This window comes from Lemur catta, chromosome 27 (assembly GCF_020740605.2).
Source record: "Lemur catta isolate mLemCat1 chromosome 27, mLemCat1.pri, whole genome shotgun sequence".
In the NCBI taxonomy this organism is placed as follows: Eukaryota; Metazoa; Chordata; class Mammalia; order Primates; family Lemuridae; genus Lemur; species Lemur catta.
The window spans coordinates 891,812-913,211 of record NC_059154.1 but is presented as its reverse complement, the minus strand read 5'-3'; the positions used below and the strand labels follow the sequence as shown (position 1 = coordinate 913,211).

At 54.7% G+C, this 21,400-nt stretch overlaps 9 pseudogenes; all 9 read right to left on the bottom strand.

The window, feature by feature from the left end:
* Positions 1–841: 841 nt before the first annotated feature.
* Positions 842–962, bottom strand: LOC123627881 (annotated as a pseudogene).
* Positions 963–4,410: 3,448 nt separating this feature from the next.
* On the bottom strand, positions 4,411–4,529 carry LOC123627859 (annotated as a pseudogene).
* A 1,198-nt stretch (positions 4,530–5,727) lies between these two features.
* LOC123627880 lies at positions 5,728–5,848 on the bottom strand (annotated as a pseudogene).
* A 3,446-nt stretch (positions 5,849–9,294) lies between these two features.
* LOC123627858 lies at positions 9,295–9,413 on the bottom strand (annotated as a pseudogene).
* A 1,192-nt stretch (positions 9,414–10,605) lies between these two features.
* Positions 10,606–10,726, bottom strand: LOC123627879 (annotated as a pseudogene).
* A 3,448-nt stretch (positions 10,727–14,174) lies between these two features.
* LOC123627857 lies at positions 14,175–14,293 on the bottom strand (annotated as a pseudogene).
* A 1,192-nt stretch (positions 14,294–15,485) lies between these two features.
* Positions 15,486–15,606, bottom strand: LOC123627878 (annotated as a pseudogene).
* A 3,449-nt stretch (positions 15,607–19,055) lies between these two features.
* On the bottom strand, positions 19,056–19,174 carry LOC123627855 (annotated as a pseudogene).
* Positions 19,175–20,366: 1,192 nt separating this feature from the next.
* LOC123627876 lies at positions 20,367–20,487 on the bottom strand (annotated as a pseudogene).
* Between the last annotated feature and the right edge of the window lie 913 nt (positions 20,488–21,400).

Genomic DNA, 21,400 nt, shown 5'->3' with positions numbered 1-21,400 from the left:
GGGAGGAGGAGGCAGGGCCGCGCCTGCCGCTGGTCCGTCACCCGGAGGTCCTGAAGATCTGCAGTGTCCCCCCCCACCCCGCCACCCCACCCCCGTCTGGGGAGGACCGTTCTGCCCCGATTCCCCTCAGGGCCTGCGTGTGGCAGCAGCCCCCGCGCGGGGGCGGGGGGCGGCGGGGCGGCCAGAGCCGGCTATCCTGTAGCCCGGTGGGGTGGGGTTTGGGGTGGGTAGCCACGGGTCGGGGGGCCGGTGGGTCCTTTGGGTTTGGGTGCGTGCGCTCCGTGTGCTGTTGTGTGTCCTCTCTGCCCAGGGGGCCAGCGACTCGCCCTGTGCGGCGCGCCGGTGTGTCTCTCGGAGCCCCGTCGGCGGCGAGGAGCCCGCCCGGCGTGAGGCCCGGGCCCGAGGCCCGGGTGTGCGGCGGAGAGAAAGTGCACGGTGGGCCGGGTGTCCGGGGGCCCAGGACACGGTTTGCCGCCGTGGGCTGTCCCGCGCCGGGTGTACGCGATGTCCCGGAGTGCGGGGCGGCGGGTGCGGGGTCCGGGGGAGAGGAGACCCGGCGGCACTTAGGGATCCCGCCGCCCGGCCCCGGCCCGGTGTGGGGCCCAGGGTTGGGGCTCCGCTGCCGGCCCAACGGAACGCCTGGGACGCTCTGCCGCTGCCGCCACCTGGCGGTGGTGCTGCAGCGGGGGAGAGGGGAGGAAGCCCCGGGCGGGGGCAGCGGGTCGCGCCGAGGGGGGGGAGGGGCCGGGGCCCGAGGGCGAAAGTGGGGGCGGGCGCAGAAGGCGAGGGGGGGCCCCCCCACCCCCGACCCCCCGGCGGGCGGGACAAAAGAAGAAGCAAAAGCCTACAGCACCCGGTATTCCCAGGCGGTCTCCCATCCAAGTACTAACCGGGCCCCCGACCCTGCTTAGCTTCCCAGACCAGACGAGATCGGGCACGTTCAGGGTGCTATGGCCCTAGACGGCAGCGGCCGTCCCCGGACGCCTCGAGAGGCCCAGCTGCTACGCGGCCCTCCCGGCCCAGCGCCCCCCACCCGACCCCGCGCCCTCCTGCTGCCCAGTAGCCTTCAGAGCCTCGCTCTCTAGCTGCTACATACACACCAAACACTCAACACTTTGCCACAAACACATACACCAATGACAACAAAATTCAAACACTCAATAGCACATCTATTCAAAGCACGGAGGACACAAACGGGAGGACAATGTGTGACTTGTCAGATTCTACAGACGTCAGGAGCCCACATGAAGGCTCAGGGAAATATTCCAAAGGAGTGTGACGTGGCTCAGAGCTCCTTGGACATGAGCAGACTGGCTTCGGCGGACGGCAGCTCTTACATTTTCACAGTGGAGCAGCCGGAAAAGTAGAAAGTTCCTTCCTCGCCTTTCCTACTTCATGCAGTGGGAACCAGTCCACGGTTCTATGGTGCATGGCTACGATTATTCTGTGGGATCCTGCAAAGAAGAAATGCTGTTGGTGTCTTTGGGGACTGGGAATCTGGGTGTGAGAGGAAGAGGTGAAATCGGTAAAGTAATGTAAAAAAACTCTCAGTTCTCAGTTTGAACTTGGATTATCAGTGTAAACTCAATGTGTTTTCCTGTAATTTTTTTTTCTTTTCTTTCTCTCTTTCTTTCTTTCTTTTTTTTTTTTTTTTTTTAAGTTTTTCCACGGAAAGTGCTGAGACATAGGTGCGAACTCGACACTAGTGCATTTCACCAGCATCTAGATTGTGGTCTCCGCCAACCATCGTTATTAAACGGTCCTAAGACTTACTGGAGACATACGCTGACTTGAGGTCTGGGGCGGGAAACGCACGCTTCTCATACTGGGAAGCACGGATGCTACCATATCCAACAGGACGAGGGTCACGTCAAAAGACACAGGAACCAGAATGAGTAGACTCCCGTTTGCCAAACACAGGACGGTTTGATCGCCAGCAAGTCTAATAATTGCAAGATATTGAAACACGTTCAATACGTTTAAATCCACGATGAAACCCCTCACAATGCAAAAATAGCTCGGGTCACTGCGGACAGCGGTAGGAAACAAAGGGAAATGGTGACAACCGGGGCTGCCCCCGACTAGTCGCGATGTATGGACACTCTTTCAAAAGACATCTCAACCCCTCACAAGGTATGGACTGTATTTGGACTGGATTCAAAGAAACTGAAATGAGCGTGTGTGTCTCAGGGAAACGCAAACATTGAGTACTTGCTGTTATCTCTAACACGGTGAAATTTTTACATGGAATAATGTGGCTGTGAGTACCCTGAAAAAGGGAAGAAAGCCTCTACCTTTGATAGAAACATATTGAATTTTTATCGTGGGAGGGATATTATTAAGGGGATCATGAACTTAAGGTAGGAGGGGTATAAAAGAAACAAGATCTGGCCAGGGGTTGGTGATTTCTTGAGTCAGGGTAGTGAGAAAGTATTCTACTATTCTTTCCGATTTTGTTTCTATTTCAAATTTTCCATAATAAAAAGTTTCCAAAGATATCATGAAGAGGGTCAAAAACAAGCTTCAAACAGGACAAGGTATCTGTAGCCCATATAATTGGCAAAATATGACTGTTACAGAATATCTACGTTTAATACGCTTAATACGCCTTTGGCCCCGTGTCCTCATTATTGGTCAAGGAAATGCAGAATAAAAAATGAAGCCAGATATAGTTTCCAACTCACCAGATTGAGGAAACTTAAGAAACTGATCACTGTGTTGGCTTTGAGGAAAACTCTTGCACACACCCTGCTGATATGGGAGGCGAAATTATAGGACCATTTGGAAAACACTGTAGCCTAAATGGAAATGAATAAACACTGGCATAATTCAGGAGCAAGCATATTCTCTGAGTAGCACGTACCAGAGAGAAGATAGGGCACATGTGACCAGGAAGCATCTAGGGTAATCCTCACGGGAGCCCCTTGTACACGGACCTAGTCAAAGATCGCATAAAGATGCTTCGACTGATTCGTGCAGTGCCATTCTCTAGCAGCGCTGATGAACTGCAGCTTCCTGTGTAAGCGAGGAGTATTCTCCAAACAGAAGGTTTCCCCTGGCACACAAGTTGCCCAGAAGGAATCCAGAATGGTTCCACATCTATTCTATAAACTGTGAAATTAACAAACTACCTCAATGAGATAGTCCTATAACAGAGAGCAAAAACTTTCAAAGGAAAAGCAAGGAAAAGGATGACAGTCGAGATGGGATTGTTTGGGAGAAGCGTTTTTGTGGTTCCACGCCTTGAGACAAAGATACACAGCGGCTTCCCACATATGCATCAACTTCCATTTTTATAAGGTGAGTGGTGGGGTTTTGGTACGGTTAATTCGATTTAATATAATAATCATAATGATAATCATGATCATGATCATCATTCTTTAACATATCCCTTTCCCAAATTAAAAGAAAAAGAGAAAGAAGCAGATTGTAAGTTTCTAGTTATAAACCCTGTTTAAATGGGATTATTTATTAATGTGGGGGAAATGATTAGTTTGGGGACTCTGTGTCCGTCTATCGAGGACTATGGGATAGCCTCTCCATCGATTGGAGCCATCATGTACGTTTTTGCTAGGTTTTCCATCTAAGTTGGCACCTTTGCCCCGTAGGTGCTGTGTGGATTTTCTGTGACTTTGAATGTTATCCTTTTCAAGAATTGCATTCATTATTGTGTATTTGCGAGGAAATAAGAAATATCGAAACTATCGATCGAATGTTGATTTCATCTAGAGCTATCTTGCTGGACTCACCTAGGATTTCTACAGGTCTCCCGCGCATAGGGGCAAACATTCTCTTTTGAGAACCGTAGGAGGTGAGGAAAATGAAGAAAGGTGATTTTCCTTTCCCATATATTGTTAGTGTTTTCCCTTGTTGTAGTATGTTTTTGGAGCGTCTCTTGCAGTATCGAACAGAAGGATTTCCTATCGACACCCTGGTCTTGCTCGTGACTGTCCAAAGAATGCTTCTACTTCTTAATCCTTCAGAATATGTTCTAAAGATTTAGACGTTTGAAAAGTGTTTCTAGATGTCTTCGCCTCTGGATTCCTGAATTATGTTACCGTGAACGAATAGCCAGCTGTTTAGATTCTCTTCTTCTGCATATGTGGATAGGGTCCAATTTTTCCTGTCCTAGGGTGGTAACGTGGTCATCTCCTTGGACAACTTTAGACTGTGTCCTGAATTCAGAGCCGGTCGGTCAGAAGTTCCGGAGGCCCGGACCTGCGGCAGGTGTGTGAGGGGCGACAGCCTCGGGGACTGAGCCTCCACATCTCCAATCTGACCCTGTCTCCAGGGGCCACGGGGCAGGGTCCGGGCCGGCGGGGGCGGAGCCGGGCCGGGCGCGGAGGGCGAAGGCCCCCCCCTCCCCTTCCCAGCCCAGGGGGGCGGGACAGAAAAAGAAGCAGAGCAAAAAGCCTAGGGCACCCGGGATTCCCAGGCGGTCTCCCATCCAAGTCCTAACCGGGCCCGACCCTGCTTAGCTTCCGAGGTGAGACGAGATCGGGCGCGTTCAGGGCGGTCTGGCCGTAGACGAGGGCGGCCGCCCCCGGACGCCTCAAGAGGCCGATCTGCTGCGACGCGTCCCTCCCTGCGCAGTCGGGTCCCTCCCGCCGCCCTGGCCCTTCGCTAGCCCACCTGCCCTTATCGGGGTGGGGGTGGGGGGCCAGGCGGAGCCTGACGGGTCTCGCGCGCGCGCACCCTCCCCACCCCCACCCAAACCACGGACGCACCGCCGTCCCACACCCCGAGGAGCAGACCCACGGGCACGCGCGCAGGGACAGGCTTCCACGCGTGGGAGCGGAGGGCCGGAGCCGGAGAGTGCGCGAGAGAGGGCCCTCCGCCGGCCCACGCGAGGGCACGGTGGGGAGGGGCTTTGGGGCGGGGCCGGGAGGAGGAGGCAGGGCCGCGCCTGCCGCTGGTCCGTCACCCGGAGGTCCTGAAGATCTGCAGTGTCCCCCCCCACCCCCGCCACCCCACCCCCGTCTGGGGAGGACCGTTCTGCCCCGATTCCCCTCAGGGCCTGCGTGTGGCAGCAGCCCCCGCGCGGGGGCGGGGGGCGGCGGGGCGGCCAGAGCCGGCTATCCTGTAGCCCGGTGGGGTGGGGTTTGGGGTGGGTAGCCACGGGTCGGGGGGCCGGTGGGTCCTTTGGGTTTGGGTGCGTGCGCTCCGTGTGCTGTTGTGTGTCCTCTCTGCCCAGGGGGCCAGCGACTCGCCCTGTGCGGCGCGCCGGTGTGTCTCTCGGAGCCCCGTCGGCGGCGAGGAGCCCGCCCGGCGTGAGGCCCGGGCCCGAGGCCCGGGTGTGCGGCGGAGAGAAAGTGCACGGTGGGCCGGGTGTCCCGGGGGCCCAGGACACGGTTTGCCGCCGTGGGCTGTCCCGCGCCGGGTGTACGCGATGTCCCGGAGTGCGGGGCGGCGGGTGCGGGGTCCGGGGGAGAGGAGACCCGGCGGCACTTAGGGATCCCGCCGCCCGGCCCCGGCCCGGTGTGGGGCCCAGGGTTGGGGCTCCGCTGCCGGCCCAACGGAACGCCTGGGACGCTCTGCCGCTGCCGCCACCTGGCGGTGGTGCTGCAGCGGGGGAGAGGGGAGGAAGCCCCGGGCGGGGGCAGCGGGTCGCGCCGAGGGGGGGGAGGGGCCGGGGCCCGAGGGCGAAAGTGGGGGCGGGCGCAGAAGGCGAGGGGGGGCCCCCCCCACCCCCGACCCCCCGGCGGGCGGGACAAAAGAAGAAGCAAAAGCCTACAGCACCCGGTATTCCCAGGCGGTCTCCCATCCAAGTACTAACCGGGCCCCCGACCCTGCTTAGCTTCCCAGACCAGACGAGATCGGGCACGTTCAGGGTGCTATGGCCCTAGACGGCAGCGGCCGTCCCCGGACGCCTCGAGAGGCCCAGCTGCTACGCGGCCCTCCCGGCCCAGCGCCCCCCACCCGACCCCGCGCCCTCCTGCTGCCCAGTAGCCTTCAGAGCCTCGCTCTCTAGCTGCTACATACACACCAAACACTCAACACTTTGCCACAAACACATACACCAATGACAACAAAATTCAAACACTCAATAGCACATCTATTCAAAGCACGGAGGACACAAACGGGAGGACAATGTGTGACTTGTCAGATTCTACAGACGTCAGGAGCCCACATGAAGGCTCAGGGAAATATTCCAAAGGAGTGTGACGTGGCTCAGAGCTCCTTGGACATGAGCAGACTGGCTTCGGCGGACGGCAGCTCTTACATTTTCACAGTGGAGCAGCCGGAAAAGTAGAAAGTTCCTTCCTCGCCTTTCCTACTTCATGCAGTGGGAACCAGTCCACGGTTCTATGGTGCATGGCTACGATTATTCTGTGGGATCCTGCAAAGAAGAAATGCTGTTGGTGTCTTTGGGGACTGGGAATCTGGGTGTGAGAGGAAGAGGTGAAATCGGTAAAGTAATGTAAAAAAACTCTCAGTTCTCAGTTTGAACTTGGATTATCAGTGTAAACTCAATGTGTTTTCCTGTAATTTTTTTTTCTTTTCTTTCTCTCTTTCTTTCTTTCTTTTTTTTTTTTTTTTTTAAGTTTTTCCACGGAAAGTGCTGAGACATAGGTGCGAACTCGACACTAGTGCATTTCACCAGCATCTAGATTGTGGTCTCCGCCAACCATCGTTATTAAACGGTCCTAAGACTTACTGGAGACATACGCTGACTTGAGGTCTGGGGCGGGAAACGCACGCTTCTCATACTGGGAAGCACGGATGCTACCATATCCAACAGGACGAGGGTCACGTCAAAAGACACAGGAACCAGAATGAGTAGACTCCCGTTTGCCAAACACAGGACGGTTTGATCGCCAGCAAGTCTAATAATTGCAAGATATTGAAACACGTTCAATACGTTTAAATCCACGATGAAACCCCTCACAATGCAAAAATAGCTCGGGTCACTGCGGACAGCGGTAGGAAACAAAGGGAAATGGTGACAACCGGGGCTGCCCCCGACTAGTCGCGATGTATGGACACTCTTTCAAAAGACATCTCAACCCCCTCACAAGGTATGGACTGTATTTGGACTGGATTCAAAGAAACTGAAATGAGCGTGTGTGTCTCAGGGAAACGCAAACATTGAGTACTTGCTGTTATCTCTAACACGGTGAAATTTTACATGGAATAATGTGGCTGTGAGTACCCTGAAAAAGGGAAGAAAGCCTCTACCTTTGATAGAAACATATTGACTTTTTATCGTGGGAGGGATATTATTAAGGGGATCATGAACTTAAGGTAGGAGGGGTATAAAAGAAACAAGATCTGGCCAGGGGTTGGTGATTTCTTGAGTCAGGGTAGTGAGAAAGTATTCTACTATTCTTTCCGATTTTGTTTCTATTTCAAATTTTCCATAATAAAAAGTTTCCAAAGATATCATGAAGAGGGTCAAAAACAAGCTTCAAACAGGACAAGGTATCTGTAGCCCATATAATTGGCAAAATATGACTGTTACAGAATATCTACGTTTAATACGCTTAATACGCCTTTGGCCCCGTGTCCTCATTATTGGTCAAGGAAATGCAGAATAAAAAATGAAGCCAGATATAGTTTCCAACTCACCAGATTGAGGAAACTTAAGAAACTGATCACTGTGTTGGCCTTTGAGGAAAACTCTTGCACACACCCTGCTGATATGGGAGGCGAAATTATAGGACCATTTGGAAAACACTGTAGCCTAAATGGAAATGAATAAACACTGGCATAATTCAGGAGCAAGCATATTCTCTGAGTAGCACGTACCAGAGAGAAGATAGGGCACATGTGACCAGGAAGCATCTAGGGTAATCCTCACGGGAGCCCCTTGTACACGGACCTAGTCAAAGATCGCATAAAGATGCTTCGACTGATTCGTGCAGTGCCATTCTCTAGCAGCGCTGATGAACTGCAGCTTCCTGTGTAAGCGAGGAGTATTCTCCAAACAGAAGGTTTCCCCACACAAGTTGCCCAGAAGGAATCCAGAATGGTTCCACATCTATTCTATAAACTGTGAAATTAACAAACTACCTCAATGAGATAGTCCTATAACAGAGAGCAAAAACTTTCAAAGGAAAAGCAAGGAAAAGGATGACAGTCGAGATGGGATTTGTTTGGGAGAAGCGTTTTTGTGGTTCCACGCCTTGAGACAAAGATACACAGCGGCTTCCCACATATGCATCAACTCCCATTTTTATAAGGTGAGTGGTGGGGTTTTGGTACGGTTAATTCGATTTAATATAATAATCATAATGATAATCATGATCATGATCATCATTCTTTAACATATCCCTTTCCCAAATTAAAAGAAAAAGAGAAAGAAGCAGATTGTAAGTTTCTAGTTATAAACCCTGTTTAAATGGGATTATTTATTAATGTGGGGGAAATGATTAGTTTGGGGACTCTGTGTCCGTCTATCGAGGACTATGGGATAGCCTCTCCATCGATTGGAGCCATCATGTACGTTTTTGCTAGGTTTTCCATCTAAGTTGGCACCTTTGCCCCGTAGGTGCTGTGTGGATTTTCTGTGACTTTGAATGTTATCCTTTTCAAGAATTGCATTCATTATTGTGTATTTGCGAGGAAATAAGAAATATCGAAACTATCGATCGAATGTTGATTTCATCTAGAGCTATCTTGCTGGACTCACCTAGGATTTCTACAGGTCTCCCGCGCATAGGGGCAAACATTCTCTTTTGAGAACCGTAGGAGGTGAGGAAAATGAAGAAAGGTGATTTTCCTTTCCCATATATTGTTAGTGTTTTCCCTTGTTGTAGTATGTTTTTGGAGCGTCTCTTGCAGTATCGAACAGAAGGATTTCCTATCGACACCCTGGTCTTGCTCGTGACTGTCCAAAGAATGCTTCTACTTCTTAATCCTTCAGAATATGTTCTAAAGATTTAGACGTTTGAAAAGTGTTTCTAGATGTCTTCGCCTCTGGATTCCTGAATTATGTTACCGTGAACGAATAGCCAGCTGTTTAGATTCTCTTCTTCTGCATATGTGGATAGGGTCCAATTTTTCCTGTCCTAGGGTGGTAACGTGGTCATCTCCTTGGACAACTTTAGACTGTGTCCTGAATTCAGAGCCGGTCGGTCAGAAGTTCCGGAGGCCCGGACCTGCGGCAGGTGTGTGAGGGGCGACAGCCTCGGGGACTGAGCCTCCACATCTCCAATCTGACCCTGTCTCCAGGGGCCACGGGGCAGGGTCCGGGCCGGCCGGGGGCGGAGCCGGGCCGGGCGCGGAGGGCGAAGGCCCCCCCCTCCCCTTCCCAGCCCAGGGGGGCGGGACAGAAAAAGAAGCAGAGCAAAAAGCCTAGGGCACCCGGGATTCCCAGGCGGTCTCCCATCCAAGTCCTAACCGGGCCCGACCCTGCTTAGCTTCCGAGGTGAGACGAGATCGGGCGCGTTCAGGGCGGTCTGGCCGTAGACGAGGGCGGCCGCCCCCGGACGCCTCAAGAGGCCGATCTGCTGCGACGCGTCCCTCCCTGCGCAGTCGGGTCCCTCCCGCCGCCCTGGCCCTTCGCTAGCCCACCTGCCCTTATCGGGGTGGGGGTGGGGGGCCAGGCGGAGCCTGACGGGTCTCGCGCGCGCGCCCTCCCACCCCCACCCAAACCACGGACGCACCGCCGTCCCACACCCCGAGGAGCAGACCCACGGGCACGCGCGCAGGGACAGGCTTCCACGCGTGGGAGCGGAGGGCCGGAGCCGGAGAGTGCGCGAGAGAGGGCCCTCCGCCGGCCCACGCGAGGGCACGGTGGGGAGGGGCTTTGGGGCGGGGCCGGGAGGAGGAGGCAGGGCCGCGCCTGCCGCTGGTCCGTCACCCGGAGGTCCTGAAGATCTGCAGTGTCCCCCCCCACCCCGCCACCCCACCCCCGTCTGGGGAGGACCGTTCTGCCCCGATTCCCCTCAGGGCCTGCGTGTGGCAGCAGCCCCCGCGCGGGGGCGGGGGGCGGCGGGGCGGCCAGAGCCGGCTATCCTGTAGCCCGGTGGGGTGGGGTTTGGGGTGGGTAGCCACGGGTCGGGGGGCCGGTGGGTCCTTTGGGTTTGGGTGCGTGCGCTCCGTGTGCTGTTGTGTGTCCTCTCTGCCCAGGGGGCCAGCGACTCGCCCTGTGCGGCGCGCCGGTGTGTCTCTCGGAGCCCCGTCGGCGGCGAGGAGCCCGCCCGGCGTGAGGCCCGGGCCCGAGGCCCGGGTGTGCGGCGGAGAGAAAGTGCACGGTGGGCCGGGTGTCCGGGGGCCCAGGACACGGTTTGCCGCCGTGGGCTGTCCCGCGCCGGGTGTACGCGATGTCCCGGAGTGCGGGGCGGCGGGTGCGGGGTCCGGGGGAGAGGAGACCCGGCGGCACTTAGGGATCCCGCCGCCCGGCCCCGGCCCGGTGTGGGGCCCAGGGTTGGGGCTCCGCTGCCGGCCCAACGGAACGCCTGGGACGCTCTGCCGCTGCCGCCACCTGGCGGTGGTGCTGCAGCGGGGGAGAGGGGAGGAAGCCCCGGGCGGGGGCAGCGGGTCGCGCCGAGGGGGGGGAGGGGCCGGGGCCCGAGGGCGAAAGTGGGGGCGGGCGCAGAAGGCGAGGGGGGGCCCCCCCACCCCCGACCCCCCGGCGGGCGGGACAAAAGAAGAAGCAAAAGCCTACAGCACCCGGTATTCCCAGGCGGTCTCCCATCCAAGTACTAACCGGGCCCCCGACCCTGCTTAGCTTCCCAGACCAGACGAGATCGGGCACGTTCAGGGTGCTATGGCCCTAGACGGCAGCGGCCGTCCCCGGACGCCTCGAGAGGCCCAGCTGCTACGCGGCCCTCCCGGCCCAGCGCCCCCCACCCGACCCCGCGCCCTCCTGCTGCCCAGTAGCCTTCAGAGCCTCGCTCTCTAGCTGCTACATACACACCAAACACTCAACACTTTGCCACAAACACATACACCAATGACAACAAAATTCAAACACTCAATAGCACATCTATTCAAAGCACGGAGGACACAAACGGGAGGACAATGTGTGACTTGTCAGATTCTACAGACGTCAGGAGCCCACATGAAGGCTCAGGGAAATATTCCAAAGGAGTGTGACGTGGCTCAGAGCTCCTTGGACATGAGCAGACTGGCTTCGGCGGACGGCAGCTCTTACATTTTCACAGTGGAGCAGCCGGAAAAGTAGAAAGTTCCTTCCTCGCCTTTCCTAGTTCATGCAGTGGGAACCAGTCCACGGTTCTATGGTGCATGGCTACGATTATTCTGTGGGATCCTGCAAAGAAGAAATGCTGTTGGTGTCTTTGGGGACTGGGAATCTGGGTGTGAGAGGAAGAGGTGAAATCGGTAAAGTAATGTAAAAAAACTCTCAGTTCTCAGTTTGAACTTGGATTATCAGTGTAAACTCAATGTGTTTTCCTGTAATTTTTTTTTCTTTTCTTTCTCTCTTTCTTTCTTTCTTTTTTTTTTTTTTTTTAAGTTTTTCCACGGAAAGTGCTGAGACATAGGTGCGAACTCGACACTAGTGCATTTCACCAGCATCTAGATTGTGGTCTCCGCCAACCATCGTTATTAAACGGTCCTAAGACTTACTGGAGACATACGCTGACTTGAGGTCTGGGGCGGGAAACGCACGCTTCTCATACTGGGAAGCACGGATGCTACCATATCCAACAGGACGAGGGTCACGTCAAAAGACACAGGAACCAGAATGAGTAGACTCCCGTTTGCCAAACACAGGACGGTTTGATCGCCAGCAAGTCTAATAATTGCAAGATATTGAAACACGTTCAATACGTTTAAATCCACGATGAAACCCCTCACAATGCAAAAATAGCTCGGGTCACTGCGGACAGCGGTAGGAAACAAAGGGAAATGGTGACAACCGGGGCTGCCCCCGACTAGTCGCGATGTATGGACACTCTTTCAAAAGACATCTCAACCCCTCACAAGGTATGGACTGTATTTGGACTGGATTCAAAGAAACTGAAATGAGCGTGTGTGTCTCAGGGAAACGCAAACATTGAGTACTTGCTGTTATCTCTAACACGGTGAAATTTTTACATGGAATAATGTGGCTGTGAGTACCCTGAAAAAGGGAAGAAAGCCTCTACCTTTGATAGAAACATATTGACTTTTTATCGTGGGAGGGATATTATTAAGGGGATCATGAACTTAAGGTAGGAGGGGTATAAAAGAAACAAGATCTGGCCAGGGGTTGGTGATTTCTTGAGTCAGGGTAGTGAGAAAGTATTCTACTATTCTTTCCGATTTTGTTTCTATTTCAAATTTTCCATAATAAAAAGTTTCCAAAGATATCATGAAGAGGGTCAAAAACAAGCTTCAAACAGGACAAGGTATCTGTAGCCCATATAATTGGCAAAATATGACTGTTACAGAATATCTACGTTTAATACGCTTAATACGCCTTTGGCCCCGTGTCCTCATTATTGGTCAAGGAAATGCAGAATAAAAAATGAAGCCAGATATAGTTTCCAACTCACCAGATTGAGGAAACTTAAGAAACTGATCACTGTGTTGGCTTTGAGGAAAACTCTTGCACACACCCTGCTGATATGGGAGGCGAAATTATAGGACCATTTGGAAAACACTGTAGCCTAAATGGAAATGAATAAACACTGGCATAATTCAGGAGCAAGCATATTCTCTGAGTAGCACGTACCAGAGAGAAGATAGGGCACATGTGACCAGGAAGCATCTAGGGTAATCCTCACGGGAGCCCCTTGTACACGGACCTAGTCAAAGATCGCATAAAGATGCTTCGACTGATTCGTGCAGTGCCATTCTCTAGCAGCGCTGATGAACTGCAGCTTCCTGTGTAAGCGAGGAGTATTCTCCAAACAGAAGGTTTCCCCTGGCACACAAGTTGCCCAGAAGGAATCCAGAATGGTTCCACATCTATTCTATAAACTGTGAAATTAACAAACTACCTCAATGAGATAGTCCTATAACAGAGAGCAAAAACTTTCAAAGGAAAAGCAAGGAAAAGGATGACAGTCGAGATGGGATTTGTTTGGGAGAAGCGTTTTTGTGGTTCCACGCCTTGAGACAAAGATACACAGCGGCTTCCCACATATGCATCAACTCCCATTTTTATAAGGTGAGTGGTGGGGTTTTGGTACGGTTAATTCGATTTAATATAATAATCATAATGATAATCATGATCATGATCATCATTCTTTAACATATCCCTTTCCCAAATTAAAAGAAAAAGAGAAAGAAGCAGATTGTAAGTTTCTAGTTATAAACCCTGTTTAAATGGGATTATTTATTAATGTGGGGGAAATGATTAGTTTGGGGACTCTGTGTCCGTCTATCGAGGACTACGGGATAGCCTCTCCATCGATTGGAGCCATCATGTACGTTTTTGCTAGGTTTTCCATCTAAGTTGGCACCTTTGCCCCGTAGGTGCTGTGTGGATTTTCTGTGACTTTGAATGTTATCCTTTTCAAGAATTGCATTCATTATTGTGTATTTGCGAGGAAATAAGAAATATCGAAACTATCGATCGAATGTTGATTTCATCTAGAGCTATCTTGCTGGACTCACCTAGGATTTCTACAGGTCTCCCGCGCATAGGGGCAAACATTCTCTTTTGAGAACCGTAGGAGGTGAGGAAAATGAAGAAAGGTGATTTTCCTTTCCCATATATTGTTAGTGTTTTCCCTTGTTGTAGTATGTTTTTGGAGCGTCTCTTGCAGTATCGAACAGAAGGATTTCCTATCGACACCCTGGTCTTGCTCGTGACTGTCCAAAGAATGCTTCTACTTCTTAATCCTTCAGAATATGTTCTAAAGATTTAGACGTTTGAAAAGTGTTTCTAGATGTCTTCGCCTCTGGATTCCTGAATTATGTTACCGTGAACGAATAGCCAGCTGTTTAGATTCTCTTCTTCTGCATATGTGGATAGGGTCCAATTTTTCCTGTCCTAGGGTGGTAACGTGGTCATCTCCTTGGACAACTTTAGACTGTGTCCTGAATTCAGAGCCGGTCGGTCAGAAGTTCCGGAGGCCCGGACCTGCGGCAGGTGTGTGAGGGGCGACAGCCTCGGGGACTGAGCCTCCACATCTCCAATCTGACCCTGTCTCCAGGGGCCACGGGGCAGGGTCCGGGCCGGCCGGGGGCGGAGCCGGGCCGGGCGCGGAGGGCGAAGGCCCCCCCCTCCCCTTCCCAGCCCAGGGGGGCGGGACAGAAAAAGAAGCAGAGCAAAAAGCCTAGGGCACCCGGGATTCCCAGGCGGTCTCCCATCCAAGTCCTAACCGGGCCCGACCCTGCTTAGCTTCCGAGGTGAGACGAGATCGGGCGCGTTCAGGGCGGTCTGGCCGTAGACGAGGGCGGCCGCCCCCGGACGCCTCAAGAGGCCGATCTGCTGCGACGCGTCCCTCCCTGCGCAGTCGGGTCCCTCCCGCCGCCCTGGCCCTTCGCTAGCCCACCTGCCCTTATCGGGGTGGGGGTGGGGGGCCAGGCGGAGCCTGACGGGTCTCGCGCGCGCGCCCTCCCACCCCCACCCAAACCACGGACGCACCGCCGTCCCACACCCCGAGGAGCAGACCCACGGGCACGCGCGCAGGGACAGGCTTCCACGCGTGGGAGCGGAGGGCCGGAGCCGGAGAGTGCGCGAGAGAGGGCCCTCCGCCGGCCCACGCGAGGGCACGGTGGGGAGGGGCTTTGGGGCGGGGCCGGGAGGAGGAGGCAGGGCCGCGCCTGCCGCTGGTCCGTCACCCGGAGGTCCTGAAGATCTGCAGTGTCCCCCCCCACCCCGCCACCCCACCCCCGTCTGGGGAGGACCGTTCTGCCCCGATTCCCCTCAGGGCCTGCGTGTGGCAGCAGCCCCCGCGCGGGGGCGGGGGGCGGCGGGGCGGCCAGAGCCGGCTATCCTGTAGCCCGGTGGGGTGGGGTTTGGGGTGGGTAGCCACGGGTCGGGGGGCCGGTGGGTCCTTTGGGTTTGGGTGCGTGCGCTCCGTGTGCTGTTGTGTGTCCTCTCTGCCCAGGGGGCCAGCGACTCGCCCTGTGCGGCGCGCCGGTGTGTCTCTCGGAGCCCCGTCGGCGGCGAGGAGCCCGCCCGGCGTGAGGCCCGGGCCCGAGGCCCGGGTGTGCGGCGGAGAGAAAGTGCACGGTGGGCCGGGTGTCCGGGGGCCCAGGACACGGTTTGCCGCCGTGGGCTGTCCCGCGCCGGGTGTACGCGATGTCCCGGAGTGCGGGGCGGCGGGTGCGGGGTCCGGGGGAGAGGAGACCCGGCGGCACTTAGGGATCCCGCCGCCCGGCCCCGGCCCGGTGTGGGGCCCAGGGTTGGGGCTCCGCTGCCGGCCCAACGGAACGCCTGGGACGCTCTGCCGCTGCCGCCACCTGGCGGTGGTGCTGCAGCGGGGGAGAGGGGAGGAAGCCCCGGGCGGGGGCAGCGGGTCGCGCCGAGGGGGGGGAGGGGCCGGGGCCCGAGGGCGAAAGTGGGGGCGGGCGCAGAAGGCGAGGGGGGGCCCCCCCACCCCCGACCCCCCGGCGGGCGGGACAAAAGAAGAAGCAAAAGCCTACAGCACCCGGTATTCCCAGGCGGTCTCCCATCCAAGTACTAACCGGGCCCCCGACCCTGCTTAGCTTCCCAGACCAGACGAGATCGGGCACGTTCAGGGTGCTATGGCCCTAGACGGCAGCGGCCGTCCCCGGACGCCTCGAGAGGCCCAGCTGCTACGCGGCCCTCCCGGCCCAGCGCCCCCCACCCGACCCCGCGCCCTCCTGCTGCCCAGTAGCCTTCAGAGCCTCGCTCTCTAGCTGCTACATACACACCAAACACTCAACACTTTGCCACAAACACATACACCAATGACAACAAAATTCAAACACTCAATAGCACATCTATTCAAAGCACGGAGGACACAAACGGGAGGACAATGTGTGACTTGTCAGATTCTACAGACGTCAGGAGCCCACATGAAGGCTCAGGGAAATATTCCAAAGGAGTGTGACGTGGCTCAGAGCTCCTTGGACATGAGCAGACTGGCTTCGGCGGACGGCAGCTCTTACATTTTCACAGTGGAGCAGCCGGAAAAGTAGAAAGTTCCTTCCTCGCCTTTCCTACTTCATGCAGTGGGAACCAGTCCACGGTTCTATGGTGCATGGCTACGATTATTCTGTGGGATCCTGCAAAGAAGAAATGCTGTTGGTGTCTTTGGGGACTGGGAATCTGGGTGTGAGAGGAAGAGGTGAAATCGGTAAAGTAATGTAAAAAAACTCTCAGTTCTCAGTTTGAACTTGGATTATCAGTGTAAACTCAATGTGTTTTCCTGTAATTTTTTTTTCTTTTCTTTCTCTCTTTCTTTCTTTCTTTTTTTTTTTTTTTTTTAAGTTTTTCCACGGAAAGTGCTGAGACATAGGTGCGAACTCGACACTAGTGCATTTCACCAGCATCTAGATTGTGGTCTCCGCCAACCATCGTTATTAAACGGTCCTAAGACTTACTGGAGACATACGCTGACTTGAGGTCTGGGGCGGGAAACGCACGCTTCTCATACTGGGAAGCACGGATGCTACCATATCCAACAGGACGAGGGTCACGTCAAAAGACACAGGAACCAGAATGAGTAGACTCCCGTTTGCCAAACACAGGACGGTTTGATCGCCAGCAAGTCTAATAATTGCAAGATATTGAAACACGTTCAATACGTTTAAATCCACGATGAAACCCCTCACAATGCAAAAATAGCTCGGGTCACTGCGGACAGCGGTAGGAAACAAAGGGAAATGGTGACAACCGGGGCTGCCCCCGACTAGTCGCGATGTATGGACACTCTTTCAAAAGACATCTCAACCCCTCACAAGGTATGGACTGTATTTGGACTGGATTCAAAGAAACTGAAATGAGCGTGTGTGTCTCAGGGAAACGCAAACATTGAGTACTTGCTGTTATCTCTAACACGGTGAAATTTTTACATGGAATAATGTGGCTGTGAGTACCCTGAAAAAGGGAAGAAAGCCTCTACCTTTGATAGAAACATATTGACTTTTTATCGTGGGAGGGATATTATTAAGGGGATCATGAACTTAAGGTAGGAGGGGTATAAAAGAAACAAGATCTGGCCAGGGGTTGGTGATTTCTTGAGTCAGGGTAGTGAGAAAGTATTCTGCTATTCTTTCCGATTTTGTTTCTATTTCAAATTTTCCATAATAAAAAGTTTCCAAAGATATCATGAAGAGGGTCAAAAACAAGCTTCAAACAGGACAAGGTATCTGTAGCCCATATAATTGGCAAAATATGACTGTTACAGAATATCTACGTTTAATACGCTTAATACGCCTTTGGCCCCGTGTCCTCATTATTGGTCAAGGAAATGCAGAATAAAAAATGAAGCCAGATATAGTTTCCAACTCACCAGATTGAGGAAACTTAAGAAACTGATCACTGTGTTGGCTTTGAGGAAAACTCTTGCACACACCCTGCTGATATGGGAGGCGAAATTATAGGACCATTTGGAAAACACTGTAGCCTAAATGGAAATGAATAAACACTGGCATAATTCAGGAGCAAGCATATTCTCTGAGTAGCACGTACCAGAGAGAAGATAGGGCACATGTGACCAGGAAGCATCTAGGGTAATCCTCACGGGAGCCCCTTGTACACGGACCTAGTCAAAGATCGCATAAAGATGCTTCGACTGATTCGTGCAGTGCCATTCTCTAGCAGCGCTGATGAACTGCAGCTTCCTGTGTAAGCGAGGAGTATTCTCCAAACAGAAGGTTTCCCCTGGCACACAAGTTGCCCAGAAGGAATCCAGAATGGTTCCACATCTATTCTATAAACTGTGAAATTAACAAACTACCTCAATGAGATAGTCCTATAACAGAGAGCAAAAACTTTCAAAGGAAAAGCAAGGAAAAGGATGACAGTCGAGATGGGATTTGTTTGGGAGAAGCGTTTTTGTGGTTCCACGCCTTGAGACAAAGATACACAGCGGCTTCCCACATATGCATCAACTCCCATTTTTATAAGGTGAGTGGTGGGGTTTTGGTACGGTTAATTCGATTTAATATAATAATCATAATGATAATCATGATCATGATCATCATTCTTTAACATATCCCTTTCCCAAATTAAAAGAAAAAGAGAAAGAAGCAGATTGTAAGTTTCTAGTTATAAACCCTGTTTAAATGGGATTATTTATTAATGTGGGGGAAATGATTAGTTTGGGGACTCTGTGTCCGTCTATCGAGGACTATGGGATAGCCTCTCCATCGATTGGAGCCATCATGTACGTTTTTGCTAGGTTTTCCATCTAAGTTGGCACCTTTGCCCCGTAGGTGCTGTGTGGATTTTCTGTGACTTTGAATGTTATCCTTTTCAAGAATTGCATTCATTATTGTGTATTTGCGAGGAAATAAGAAATATCGAAACTATCGATCGAATGTTGATTTCATCTAGAGCTATCTTGCTGGACTCACCTAGGATTTCTACAGGTCTCCCGCGCATAGGGGCAAACATTCTCTTTTGAGAACCGTAGGAGGTGAGGAAAATGAAGAAAGGTGATTTTCCTTTCCCATATATTGTTAGTGTTTTCCCTTGTTGTAGTATGTTTTTGGAGCGTCTCTTGCAGTATCGAACAGAAGGATTTCCTATCGACACCCTGGTCTTGCTCGTGACTGTCCAAAGAATGCTTCTACTTCTTAATCCTTCAGAATATGTTCTAAAGATTTAGACGTTTGAAAAGTGTTTCTAGATGTCTTCGCCTCTGGATTCCTGAATTATGTTACCGTGAACGAATAGCCAGCTGTTTAGATTCTCTTCTTCTGCATATGTGGATAGGGTCCAATTTTTCCTGTCCTAGGGTGGTAACGTGGTCATCTCCTTGGACAACTTTAGACTGTGTCCTGAATTCAGAGCCGGTCGGTCAGAAGTTCCGGAGGCCCGGACCTGCGGCAGGTGTGTGAGGGGCGACAGCCTCGGGGACTGAGCCTCCACATCTCCAATCTGACCCTGTCTCCAGGGGCCACGGGGCAGGGTCCGGGCCGGCCGGGGGCGGAGCCGGGCCGGGCGCGGAGGGCGAAGGCCCCCCCCTCCCCTTCCCAGCCCAGGGGGGCGGGACAGAAAAAGAAGCAGAGCAAAAAGCCTAGGGCACCCGGGATTCCCAGGCGGTCTCCCATCCAAGTCCTAACCGGGCCCGACCCTGCTTAGCTTCCGAGGTGAGACGAGATCGGGCGCGTTCAGGGCGGTCTGGCCGTAGACGAGGGCGGCCGCCCCCGGACGCCTCAAGAGGCCGATCTGCTGCGACGCGTCCCTCCCTGCGCAGTCGGGTCCCTCCCGCCGCCCTGGCCCTTCGCTAGCCCACCTGCCCTTATCGGGGTGGGGGTGGGGGGCCAGGCGGAGCCTGACGGGTCTCGCGCGCGCGCCCTCCCACCCCCACCCAAACCACGGACGCACCGCCGTCCCACACCCCGAGGAGCAGACCCACGGGCACGCGCGCAGGGACAGGCTTCCACGCGTGGGAGCGGAGGGCCGGAGCCGGAGAGTGCGCGAGAGAGGGCCCTCCGCCGGCCCACGCGAGGGCACGGTGGGGAGGGGCTTTGGGGCGGGGCCGGGAGGAGGAGGCAGGGCCGCGCCTGCCGCTGGTCCGTCACCCGGAGGTCCTGAAGATCTGCAGTGTCCCCCCCCACCCCGCCACCCCACCCCCGTCTGGGGAGGACCGTTCTGCCCCGATTCCCCTCAGGGCCTGCGTGTGGCAGCAGCCCCCGCGCGGGGGCGGGGGGCGGCGGGGCGGCCAGAGCCGGCTATCCTGTAGCCCGGTGGGGTGGGGTTTGGGGTGGGTAGCCACGGGTCGGGGGGCCGGTGGGTCCTTTGGGTTTGGGTGCGTGCGCTCCGTGTGCTGTTGTGTGTCCTCTCTGCCCAGGGGGCCAGCGACTCGCCCTGTGCGGCGCGCCGGTGTGTCTCTCGGAGCCCCGTCGGCGGCGAGGAGCCCGCCCGGCGTGAGGCCCGGGCCCGAGGCCCGGGTGTGCGGCGGAGAGAAAGTGCACGGTGGGCCGGGTGTCCGGGGGCCCAGGACACGGTTTGCCGCCGTGGGCTGTCCCGCGCCGGGTGTACGCGATGTCCCGGAGTGCGGGGCGGCGGGTGCGGGGTCCGGGGGAGAGGAGACCCGGCGGCACTTAGGGATCCCGCCGCCCGGCCCCGGCCCGGTGTGGGGCCCAGGGTTGGGGCTCCGCTGCCGGCCCAACGGAACGCCTGGGACGCTCTGCCGCTGCCGCCACCTGGCGGTGGTGCTGCAGCGGGGGAGAGGGGAGGAAGCCCCGGGCGGGGGCAGCGGGTCGCGCCGAGGGGGGGGAGGGGCCGGGGCCCGAGGGCGAAAGTGGGGGCGGGCGCAGAAGGCGAGGGGGGGCCCCCCCACCCCCGACCCCCCGGCGGGCGGGACAAAAGAAGAAGCAAAAGCCTACAGCACCCGGTATTCCCAGGCGGTCTCCCATCCAAGTACTAACCGGGCCCCCGACCCTGCTTAGCTTCCCAGACCAGACGAGATCGGGCACGTTCAGGGTGCTATGGCCCTAGACGGCAGCGGCCGTCCCCGGACGCCTCGAGAGGCCCAGCTGCTACGCGGCCCTCCCGGCCCAGCGCCCCCCACCCGACCCCGCGCCCTCCTGCTGCCCAGTAGCCTTCAGAGCCTCGCTCTCTAGCTGCTACATACACACCAAACACTCAACACTTTGCCACAAACACATACACCAATGACAACAAAATTCAAACACTCAATAGCACATCTATTCAAAGCACGGAGGACACAAACGGGAGGACAATGTGTGACTTGTCAGATTCTACAGACGTCAGGAGCCCACATGAAGGCTCAGGGAAATATTCCAAAGGAGTGTGACGTGGCTCAGAGCTCCTTGGACATGAGCAGACTGGCTTCGGCGGACGGCAGCTCTTACATTTTCACAGTGGAGCAGCCGGAAAAGTAGAAAGTTCCTTCCTCGCCTTTCCTACTTCATGCAGTGGGAACCAGTCCACGGTTCTATGGTGCATGGCTACGATTATTCTGTGGGATCCTGCAAAGAAGAAATGCTGTTGGTGTCTTTGGGGACTGGGAATCTGGGTGTGAGAGGAAGAGGTGAAATCGGTAAAGTAATGTAAAAAAACTCTCAGTTCTCAGTTTGAACTTGGATTATCAGTGTAAACTCAATGTGTTTTCCTGTAATTTTTTTTTCTTTTCTTTCTCTCTTTCTTTCTTTCTTTCTTTTTTTTTTTTTTTAAGTTTTTCCACGGAAAGTGCTGAGACATAGGTGCGAACACGACACTAGTGCATTTCACCAGCATCTAGATTGTGGTCTCCGCCAACCATCGTTATTAAACGGTCCTAAGACTTACTGGAGACATACGCTGACTTGAGGTCTGGGGCGGGAAACGCACGCTTCTCATACTGGGAAGCACGGATGCTACCATATCCAACAGGACGAGGGTCACGTCAAA